Raw genomic sequence first — 11,171 nt, forward strand, 5'->3', positions numbered from 1 at the left:
TAATAGAACCTATGGCTGAGGCATAGGGGATGACGCTCATCTCTTCTATATCTTCTGCCGTGGTCGGACATTGAGCTGAGCTCAATTTCATACCTTGCAACACAGGCAAGAACCCCTTCTTGGATTGATCCATATTGAACTTCTTCAATATCTTATCAAGGTATGTGCTTTGTGAAAGACCTATGAGGCGTCTCGATCTATCTCTATAGATTTTGATGCCTAATATATAAGCAGCTTCTCCAAGGTCCTTCATTGAAAAACTTTTATTCAAGTAGGCCTTAATGCTGTCCAAGAGTTCTATATCATTTCCCATCAAAAGTATGTCATCTACATATAATATGAGAAATGCTACAGAGCTCCCACTCACTTTCTTGTAAACGCAGGCTTCTCCATAAGTCTGTGTAAACCCAAACGCCTTGATCATCTCATCAAAGCGAATGTTCCAACTCCGAGATGCTTGCACCAGCCCATAAATCGAGCGTTGGAGCTTGCACACTTTGTCAGCATTCTTAGGATCGACAAAACCTTCCGGCTGCATCATATACAATTCTTCCTTAAGGAAACCATTAAGGAATGCCGTTTTGACGTCCATTTGCCATATTTCGTAATCATAGAATGCGGCAATTGCTAACATGATTCGGACGGACTTCAGCTTCGCTACCGGTGAGAAAGTCTCATCGTAGTCAACCCCTTGAACTTGTCGATAACCCTTAGCGACAAGCCGAGCTTTATAGATGGTCACATTACCATCCGCGTCTGTCTTCTTCTTAAAGATCCATTTATTTTCTATGGCTCGCCGTTCAACGGGCAAGTCAGTCAAAGTCCATACTTCGTTTTCATACATGGATCCTATCTCGGATTTCATGGCTTCTAGCCATTTGTCGGAATCCGGGCCCGCCATCGCTTCTTCATAGTTCGAAGGTTCACCGTTGTCTAACAACATGATTTCCAAGACAGGGTTGCCGTACCACTCTGGTGCGGAACGTGTCCTTGTGTCCACTAGTAGGACTCCTCCCCCTTGGAAACCCTAGGCGCATGGGCCTTGTGGGGCTGGTGCCCTTGGCCCAAGCAGGCCAAGGCGCACCCCCTACAGCCCATGTGGCCCCCGGGGATGGGTGGCCCCACCCGGTGGGCCCCCGGGACCCCTCCGGTGGTCCCGGTACAATACCGATAACCCCGAAACTTGTCCCGATGCCCGAAACAGGACTTCCCATATATAAATCTTTACCTCCGGACCATTCCGGAACTCCTCGTGACGTCCGGGATCTCATACGGGACTCCGAACAACATTCGGGTTACTGCATATACATATCCCTACAACCCTAGCGTAACCGAACCTTAAGTGTGTAGACCCTACGGGTTCGGGAGACAAGCAGACATGACCGAGACGACTCTCTGGTCAATAACCAACAGCGGGATCTGGATACCCATGTTGGCTCCCACATGCTCCACGATGATCTCATCGGATGAACCATGATGTCGAGGATTCTATCAACCCCGTACGCTATTCCCTTTGTCTATCGATATGTTACTTGCCCGAGATTCGATCGTCGGTATCCCAATACCTCGTTCAATCTCGTTACCGGCAAGTCACTTTACTCGTACCGTAATGCATGATCCCGTGACCAGACACTTGGTCACTCTGAGCTCATTATGATGATGCATTACCGAGTGGGCCCAGTGATACCTCTCCGTCATACGGAGTGACAAATCCCAGTCTTGATCCATGTCACTCAACAGACACTTTCGGAGATACCCGTAGTCTACCTTTATAGTCACCCAGTTACGTTGTGACGTTTGGCATACCCAAAGCACTCCTACGGTATCCGGGAGTTACACGATCTCATGGTCTAAGGAAAAGATACTTTGACATTGGAAAACTCTAGCAAACGAACTATACGATCTTGTGCTATGTTTAGGATTGGGTCTTGTCCATCACATCATTCTCCCAATGATGTGATCTCGTTATCAATGACATCCAGTGTCCATAGTCAGGAAACCATGACTATCTGTTGATCAACGAGCTAGTCAACTAGAGGCTCACTAGGGACATGTTGGTGTCTGTTATTCACACATGTATTATGATTTCCGGATAACACAATTATAGCATGAATAAAGACAATTATCATGAACAAGGAAATATAATAATAATGCTTTTATTATTGCCTCTAGGGCATATTTCCAACAGAGGATGTCAAATCTGAGTGGGAGTTCATTAAATAATTTGATTAGATGAACTTAATTATCATGAACTTAGTCTAAAACCTTTGCAAATATGTCTTGTAGATCAAATGGCCAACGCTCATGTCAACATGAACTTCAACGCGTTCCTAGAGAAAACCAAGCTGAAAGATGATGGCAGCAACTATACGAACTGGGTCCGGAACCTGAGGATCATCCTCATAGCTGCCAGGAAACAATATGTCCTAGAAGGACCGCTAGGTGACGCTCCCGTCCCAGAGAACCAAGACGTTATGAACGCTTGGCAGTCTCGTGATGATGATTACTCCCTCGTTCAGTGCGTTATGCTTTACAGCTTAGAACTGGGGCTCCAAAAGCGTTTTGAGCATCACAGAGCATATGAGATGTTCGAAGAGCTGAAACTTGTTTTCCAAGCTCATGCCCGGGTTGAGAGATATGATGTCTCCGACAAGTTCTATAGTTGTAAGATGGAGGAAAACAGTTCTTTCAGTGAGCACATACTCAAGATGTCTGGGTTGCACAACCGCCTGACTCAGCTGAACATTAACCTCCCTGATGAGGCGGTCATTGACAGAATCCTTCAGTTGCTCCCACCAAGCTACAAGAGCTTTGTGATGAACTACAATATGCAGGGGATGGTGAAGACCATTCCTGAAGTATTTTCAATGCTGAAGTCAGCAGAGGCTGAAATCAAGAAAGAACATCAAGTGTTGATGGTCAATAAGACCACTAAGTTCAAGAAGGGCAAGGGCAAGAAGAACTTCAAGAAGGACGGCAAGGATGTTGCCGCGCCCGGTAAGCCAGTTACCGGGAAGAAGTCAAAGAATGGACCCAAGCCTGAGACTGAGTGCTTTTATTGCAAGGGGAAGGGTCACTGGAAGCGGAAATGCCCCAAATACTTAGCGGATAAGAAGGCCGGCAACACCAAATGTATATTTGATATACATGTAACTGATGTGTACCTTACCAGTACTCGTAGTAACTCCTGGGTATTTGATACCGGTGCCGTTGCTCATATTTGTAACTCACAGCAGGAGCTGCGGAATAAACGGAGACTGGGGAAGGACGAGGTGACGATGCGCGTCAGGAATGGTTCCAGAGTCGATGTGATCGCCGTCGGCACGCTGCCTCTACATTTACCTACGGGATTAGTTTTGAACCTTAATAATTGTTATTTAGTGCCAAGTTTGAGCATGAACATTGTATCAGGATCTCGTTTAATGCGAGATGGCTACTCATTTAAATCCGAGAATAATGGTTGTTCTATTTATATGAGAGATATGTTTTATGGTCATGCTCTGATGGTCAATGGTTTATTCTTAATGAATCTCGAGCGTAATATTACACATATTCATAGTGTGAATGCCAAAAGATGTAAAGTTGATAACGATAGTCCCACATACTTGTGGCACTGCCGCCTTGGTCACATTGGTGTCAAGCGCATGAAGAAGCTCCATGCTGATAGACTTTTAGAGTCTCTCGATTATGAATCATTTGACACATGCGAACCATGCCTCATGGGCAAAATGACCAAGACTCCGTTCTCCGGAACAATGGAGCGAGCAACCAACTTGTTGGAAATCATACATACCGATGTGTGCGGTCCAATGAGCGTTGAGGCTCGCGGAGGATATCGTTATGTTCTCACTCTCACTGATGACTTGAGTAGATATGGGTATGTCTACTTGATGAAACACAAGTCTGAGACCTTTGAAAAGTTCAAAGAATTTCAGAATGAGGTAGAGAATCAACGTGACCGAAAGATAAAGTTCCCACGATCAGATCATGGAGGAGAATACTTAAGTCACGAATTTGGTACACACTTAAGGAAATGTGGAATCGTTTCACAACTCACGCCCCCTGGAACACCTCAGCGTAATGGTGTGTCCGAACGTCGTAATCGCACTCTATTGGATATGGTGCGGTCTATGATGTCTCTTACCGATTTACCTCTATCTTTTTGGGGATACGCGCTAGAGACAGCTACATTCACTTTAAATAGGGCACCGTCTAAATCCCTTGAGATGACACTGTATGAATTATGGTTTGGGAAGAAACTTAAGCTGTCGTTTCTAAAAGTTTGGGGATGCGATGCTTATGTCAAGAAACTTCAACCTGAAAAGCTCGAACCCAAGTCGGAAAAATGCGTCTTCATAGGATACCCTAAGGAAACCGTTGGGTATACCTTCTACTTAAGATCTGAGGGCAAGATCTTTGTTGCCAAGAATGGATGCTTTCTGGAAAAAGAGTTTCTCTCGAAAGAAGTAAGTGGGAGGAACGTAGAACTCGATGAAGTACTACCTCTCGAACGGGAAAGTGGTGCAGCTCAGGAAAATGTTCCTGTGATGCCTACACCAACTGAAGAGGAAAATAATGATGATGATCAAGGTACTTCGGATCAAGTTGCTACTGAACTTCGTAGGTCCACAAGGACACGTTCCGCACCAGAGTGGTACGGCAACCCTGTCCTGGAAATCATGTTGTTAGACAACGGTGAACCTTCGAACTACGAAGAAGCGATGGCGGGCCCAGATTCAAACAAATGGCTTGAAGCCATGAAATCCGAGATAGAATCCATGTATGAAAACAAAGTATGGACTTTGACAGACTTGCCCGATGATCGGGAGCGATAGAAAACAAATGGATTTTTAAGAAGAAGACGGACGCGGATGGTAATGTTACCATCTATAAAGCTCGACTTGTCGCTAAAGGTTATCGACAAGTTCAAGGGATTGACTACGACGAGACATTCTCTCCCGTAGCAAAGCTGAAGTCCGTCCGAATCATGTTAGAAATTGCCGCATACTATGATTATGAGATATGGCAGATGGACGTCAAAACGGCATTCCTTAACGGACATCTTAAGGAAGAGTTGTATATGATGCAGCCGGAAGGTTTTTTCGATCCTAAGAACGCTAACAAAGTTTGCAAGCTCCAGCAATCCATTTATGAGCTGGTTCAAGCATCTCAGAGTTGGAACATTCGCTTTGATGAGATGATCAAAGCGTTTGGGTTTATGCAGACTTATGGAGAAGCCTGCGTTTACAAGAAAGTGAGTGGGAGCTCTGTAGCATTTCTCATATTATATGTAGATGACATACTCCTGATGGGAAATGATATAGAACTTCTGGACAGCATTAAGGCCTACTTGAATAAGTGTTTTTCAATGAAGGACCTTGGAGAAGCTGCTTATATATTAGGCATCAAGATCTATAGAGATAGATCGAGACGCCTCATAGGTCTTTCACAAAGCACATACCTTGATAAGATTTTGAAGAAGTTCAAAATGGATCGGTCCAAGAAGGGGTTCTTGCCTATGTTGCAAGGTGTGAGATTGAGCTCGGCTCGGTCCCCGACCACGGCAAAAGATAAAGAAGAGATGAATGTCATCCCCTATGCTTCAGCCATAGGATCTATTATGTATGCCATGCTGTGTACCAGACCTGATGTAAACCTTGCCGTAAGTTTGGTAGCAAGGTACCAAAGTAATCCCGGCAAGGAACACTGGACAGCGGTCAAGAATATCCTGAAGTACCTGAAAAGGACAAAGGACATGTTTCTCGTTTATGGAGATGACGAAGAGCCCGTCGTAAAGGGTTACGTCGATGCTAGCTTCGACACAGATGTGGATGACTCTAAGTCACAAACCGGATACGTGTATATGTTGAATGGTGGAGCAGTAAGCTGGTGCAGCTGCAAGCAGAGCGTCGTGGCGGGATCTACATGTGAAGCGGAATACATGGCAGCCTCGGAGGCAGTGCATGAAGCAATTTGGGTGAAGGAGTTCATCACCGACCTAGGAGTCATATCCAATGCGTCGGGGCCGATCAAACTCTTCTGTGACAACACTGGAGCTATTGCCCTTGCCAAGGAGCCAGGTTTCACAAGAAGACCAGGCACATCAAGTGTCATTTCAACTCCATCCGTGAAAATGTTCAAGATGGAGACATAGATATTTGCAAAGTACATACGGATCTGAATGTTGCAGATCCGTTGACTAAACCTCTCTCGCGAGCAAAAGATGATCAACACCAGAACTCTATGGGTGTTCGATTCATCACAATGTAACTAGATTATTGACTCTAGTGCAAGTGGGAGACTGTTGGAAATATGCCCTAGAGGCAATAATAAAACTATTATTATATTTCCTTGTTCATGATAAACTGTCTTTTATTCATGCTATAACTGTATTATCCGTAAATCGTAATACACGTGTGAGTACATAGACCACAATATGTCCCTAGTGAGCCTCTAGTTGACTAGCTCGTTGTGATCAACAGATAGTCATGGTTTCCTGGCTATGGACATTGGATGTCGTTGATAACGGGATCACATCATTAGGAGAATGATGTGATGGACGAGACCCAATCCTAAGCATAGCACAAGATCGTGTAGTTCGTTTGCTAGAGCTTTTCCAATGTCAAGTATCTCTTCCTTAGACCATGAGATCGTGTAACTCCCGGATACCGTAGCAGTGCTTTGGGTGTATCAAACGTCACAACGTAACTGGGTGACTATAAAGGTGCACTATAGGTATCTCCGAAAGTGTCTGTTGGGTTGACACGGATCGAGACTGGGATTTGTCACTCCGTATGACAGAGATGTATCTCTGGGCCCACTCGGTAATGCATCATCATAATGAGCTCAAAGTGACCAAGTGGTTGGTCACGGGATCATGCATTATGGTACGAGTAAAGTGACTTGCCGGTAACGAGACTGAACAAGGTATTGGGATACCGACGATCGAGTCTCGGGCAAGTAACGTACCGATTGACAAAGGGACTTGTATACGGGGTTGTTTAATCCTCGGCATCGTGGTTCATCCGATGAAATCATCGAGGAGCATGTGGGAGCCAACATGGGTATCCAGATCCCGCTGTTGGTTATTGCCCGAGAGTCGTCTCGGTCATGTCTGCGTGTCTCCCGAACCCGTAGGGTCTACACACTTAAGGTTCGGTGACGCTAGGGTTGTATGAATATGAGTATGCAGCATACCGAATGTTGTTCGGAGTCCTGGATGAGATCCCGGACGTCACGAGGAGTTTCGGAATGGTCCGGAGGTAAAGAATTATATATAGGAAGTGGTATTTCGGCCATCAGGCAAGTTTCGGGGTCACCTGGTAATGTACCGGGACCACCGGAAGGGTCCCGGGGGTCCACCGGGTGGGGCCACCCATCCCGGAGGGCCCCATGGGCTGAAGTGGGAGGGGAACCAGCCCATAGTGGGATGGTGCGCCCCCCTAGGCCCACCCCCTGCGCCTAGGGTTGAAACCCTAGGGTGGGGGGGGGGGCGCACCACATGCCTTGGGGGGCACTCCACCCCCCTGGCCGCCGCCCCCTTGGGAGATTGAATCTCCCAGGGCCGGCGCCCCCCCTGGGGGCCTATATAAAGGAGGGCAGGGGGGAGGGCAGCCGCAACCTGTGCATTGGCGCCTCCCTCCCCCTGCTACACCTCGTCCTCCTCCCGTAGTCGCTTGGCGAAGCCCTGCTGGAGTTCTGCTGCATCCACCACCACGCCGTCGTGCTGCTGGATTATCATCAACCTCTCCTTCCCCCTTGCTGGATCAAGAAGGAGGAGACGTCTCCCGTCCCGTACGTGTGTTGAACGCGGAGGTGTTGTCCGTTCAGCACTTGGTCATCGGTGATCTGAATCACGGCGAGTACGACTCCATCATCACCATCCCCTTGAACGCTTCCGCACTCGATCTACAAGTGGTATGTAGATGCAATCTCTCTTCCATGACTCGTTGCTTAGATGAACTCATAGATGGATCTTGGTGAAACCGTAGGAAAAATTTTAATTTTCTGCAACGTTCCCCAACACTACGTAAACCGATTACAACTACTCCCTCCGTTCCTAAATATTTGTCTTTCTGGAGATTTCAACAAGTGACTATATACGAAGCAAACTGAGTGAATCTACACTCTAAAATATGTTTATATACATCCGTATGTGATAGTCCATTTAAAATCTCTAAAATGACAAATATTTAAGAACGGAGGGAGTAATAGGCATAGAAAATTGTTAAGAAGGTTGAGAGAGAAAAGTTGTCCTTGGAAGCTACGTGGAAAAAAAGCAAAAGCTTAAATTACATAAAGGTCCATAGGGGTTCCTATACACACAAGCAAACCAATGATTGCGGCCAAACTTCCAATGTTGTCGAGGCACCGGGACGGAGCTAAGGGGGACAAGCAGGGATGATGCTCCTTAACATATGTATTTTTACATGAGCACATACTGCTACCATGTCTACCTTAAACACATGTAAGAACAATTCACCACCCCTAACTCGTTTCACCTCCTCTATACATAAACCTTTGGTCCGCCCCTCACAAGGCACTCGTCGGGATAGAAGTGCATCCTCCAACATCACAAGATCCAGTGAAACAATAAAGCCACCAAAGTGGCTTTCAGTGCCCATAAGACCTGAAGCATTCGAGTACATATCAGCATAGTAAAATATTTAGGTTGAAATAAAATCTACTACACATTTTCATAGCAGTGTAGATGTGTATACACGGTTCACCTCATATGAAGAAATCAACGAAATATCGCCGCATGAAACCAGCTGGCATAGAAGTTAGAAGAACGAATGACACAACATATGTGAGATTAGCCCAACATTCTACTCACATGCTTAATACACAAGGAAAACAATGGTTGTACTACAACACTGAATCGGCAAGTCGAGAAACCAGAAGGAATGATCGTTAGCATAACATAGAAGCCACTTTGGATTCACAAATAAAGCATGGAGCTCTTTTCCCCTTGCAAGATTGTAATATGCATGTATCGAAGCTTCTATATTCACAAAAATATCTAATATAAGAGAACTGACTTTCTGTATAAGGTCAAGGAGCATACACCCATCCAAAAGATTGATGCACCCATACGACACGTAAATGAAATTGGCACAAGGTGCGGAACGGCTGCATCGCACGCATTATTCTCCACATAACTTATCTTAGAAATTATAAGTCATACAAAATGCTACTGAATTTACTACTCTGCTAAATGGCGCCTCAATTTGAGCAGGCACGAGACCTCAGAACAGAACACTTGTTGCACTTCTCATCTCAATTTCGTCATGATTGTGATTAAGAAACTATAACACATATGTGACCCGACAACGTACACCAGTGATCTTGACCATGATCCTGATGAACGTGTCTACTGGTTAGGATATTATCATATTAACTTCAATCACATATGTAACTGTAGCAAGTAGCAAGTATCAGATCCTGTTTCATTCCTCTACTGCAGTACAAGTCCTAAAAACATATACTTGATTTTCATCGAAGCTGTAAGCATTGTCTCTATGACTTGTGCTTTATGGGCCACCCGGAGGTTCGGGAAGTTGAGATCCCTAAAGGAGAAGAGGTGGAGAGTATGCAATATTATGATTTGGGCTCCTAATCCTAATATTGCATACTCTCCACCTCTTCTCTAGGAATGTCAACTTCACTAAGGTCCAGTCAGCAGATAGGCATAAGTCATAGAGAAAATGCTTACGGCTTCGATCAAAATGAAATGTAGAGATTCTACACTTGTTGCGGTAGAGGAATGAAACAGGATCAGATACTTGCTATAGTTACATGTATGAATAAAGTAATTATATGGAAATACCGTGACCAGCACACACGTTCATCAGGATCACGATTAATCTGTTCCAACTTCATTTTCGTCAAAACCAGATGAACATTTAATATGAACATCAATTCCTCTGAGGTCCTAGAACACCATATCTTGTATATTAGCCTCTAATTTCTTCTGCTCCATCTGCTCGTGTTATAGTTCTCTAAGCCAAGGAAGCAAGAAGCTCACAATATGGCAATCATAAAGAATTTGATTTCCTTCAGATATCACTTTTTTGGAGGCAGGTTCCTGAAGAATGGAACAAATCATTAAGGGAACATTGGAGAAGAGAACTATTTGAACAGAAGCAAAATGAAAATTTGACCGCTCTTGCATTCATGTTGGAATGCTTGTAAACAAGGTTTTGCGAGCCTCCAGTTTATGTGCACGTGCAGGTGCTAACAACAGGTCCATATTTACTAGCGCTAATTTGATAGTAGTGAGCTTTACAGAGCCACAATTTTGTTCTAGCAGCATTTTTAGGGGAAACCACACTCGCCTTATTTGGTCCAAAAACGTGCAAATGTACACAGCCGCTGGGTGCAGGAACTAGACATGACCAAAATTCAAAGATAAGGAAAATTTAACAACACTCTGAGCATGGTGGTTTAAGGTCCCTTTTTCGAAAGCTCTCTGGCAATTTCAGATAGCGCCGCTAAGTGTAAAAAACTCATTAGTCGTTTTCCATGTACACCCCTCCCGCCATGGGCCCGCCCCCTACCAGGCTGGCTAGCTGCTTATTATTCTAAGAGCAAGTATAATAAAGCTGAGTCAGCAGGCTATAAGGAATAAAGTAGTATATTTCTGCTTAGTTGGAGGAAAGAGAAGAGGAGAGAGAAGGTAAGCGGGCTCTTCGTGAAGAGCCCGCTCTAACACGTGCTCCTAGGCACTTTGTGAGAATGAAAGGTGGGCCACATAATAAAAAAGTAGTATAAAATTAATGATTGAAAACTATGCTATATATCCTCTCAGCTGGATGTCTAAGTACTTGTGGAACTGTGCACACATTTCTCCCTTTTAAACACGTCCAACTCTTGTTGGCTAAGCGGTATGGGACTAAATTAAGGCCTCATTTGGTTGTTGGGGTGGAAAACCCTGGACAGTAAACCCCCCGAGGGGGATTTCCCCGATCATATGGATCCCCTACCCATCATGTGAAAATGCCCCCGTTGCCATTTGGGCACCAAGGGGGAGGGAAGAGAACGGAGGGAGAAGAGCAGTAGATAGATCAAATTGAGTAGGGGATTCTCACCAAGTGGGGTGGACGCCAGAGGGAGTCGGGCTAGTGAAATACATTAGCCATCGCGAGGAGAGATCGAGGAGATCGGGACGT

Source organism: Triticum dicoccoides, chromosome 5B (genome assembly GCF_002162155.2).
Source record: "Triticum dicoccoides isolate Atlit2015 ecotype Zavitan chromosome 5B, WEW_v2.0, whole genome shotgun sequence".
NCBI classification, from domain to species: domain Eukaryota; kingdom Viridiplantae; phylum Streptophyta; class Magnoliopsida; order Poales; family Poaceae; genus Triticum; species Triticum dicoccoides.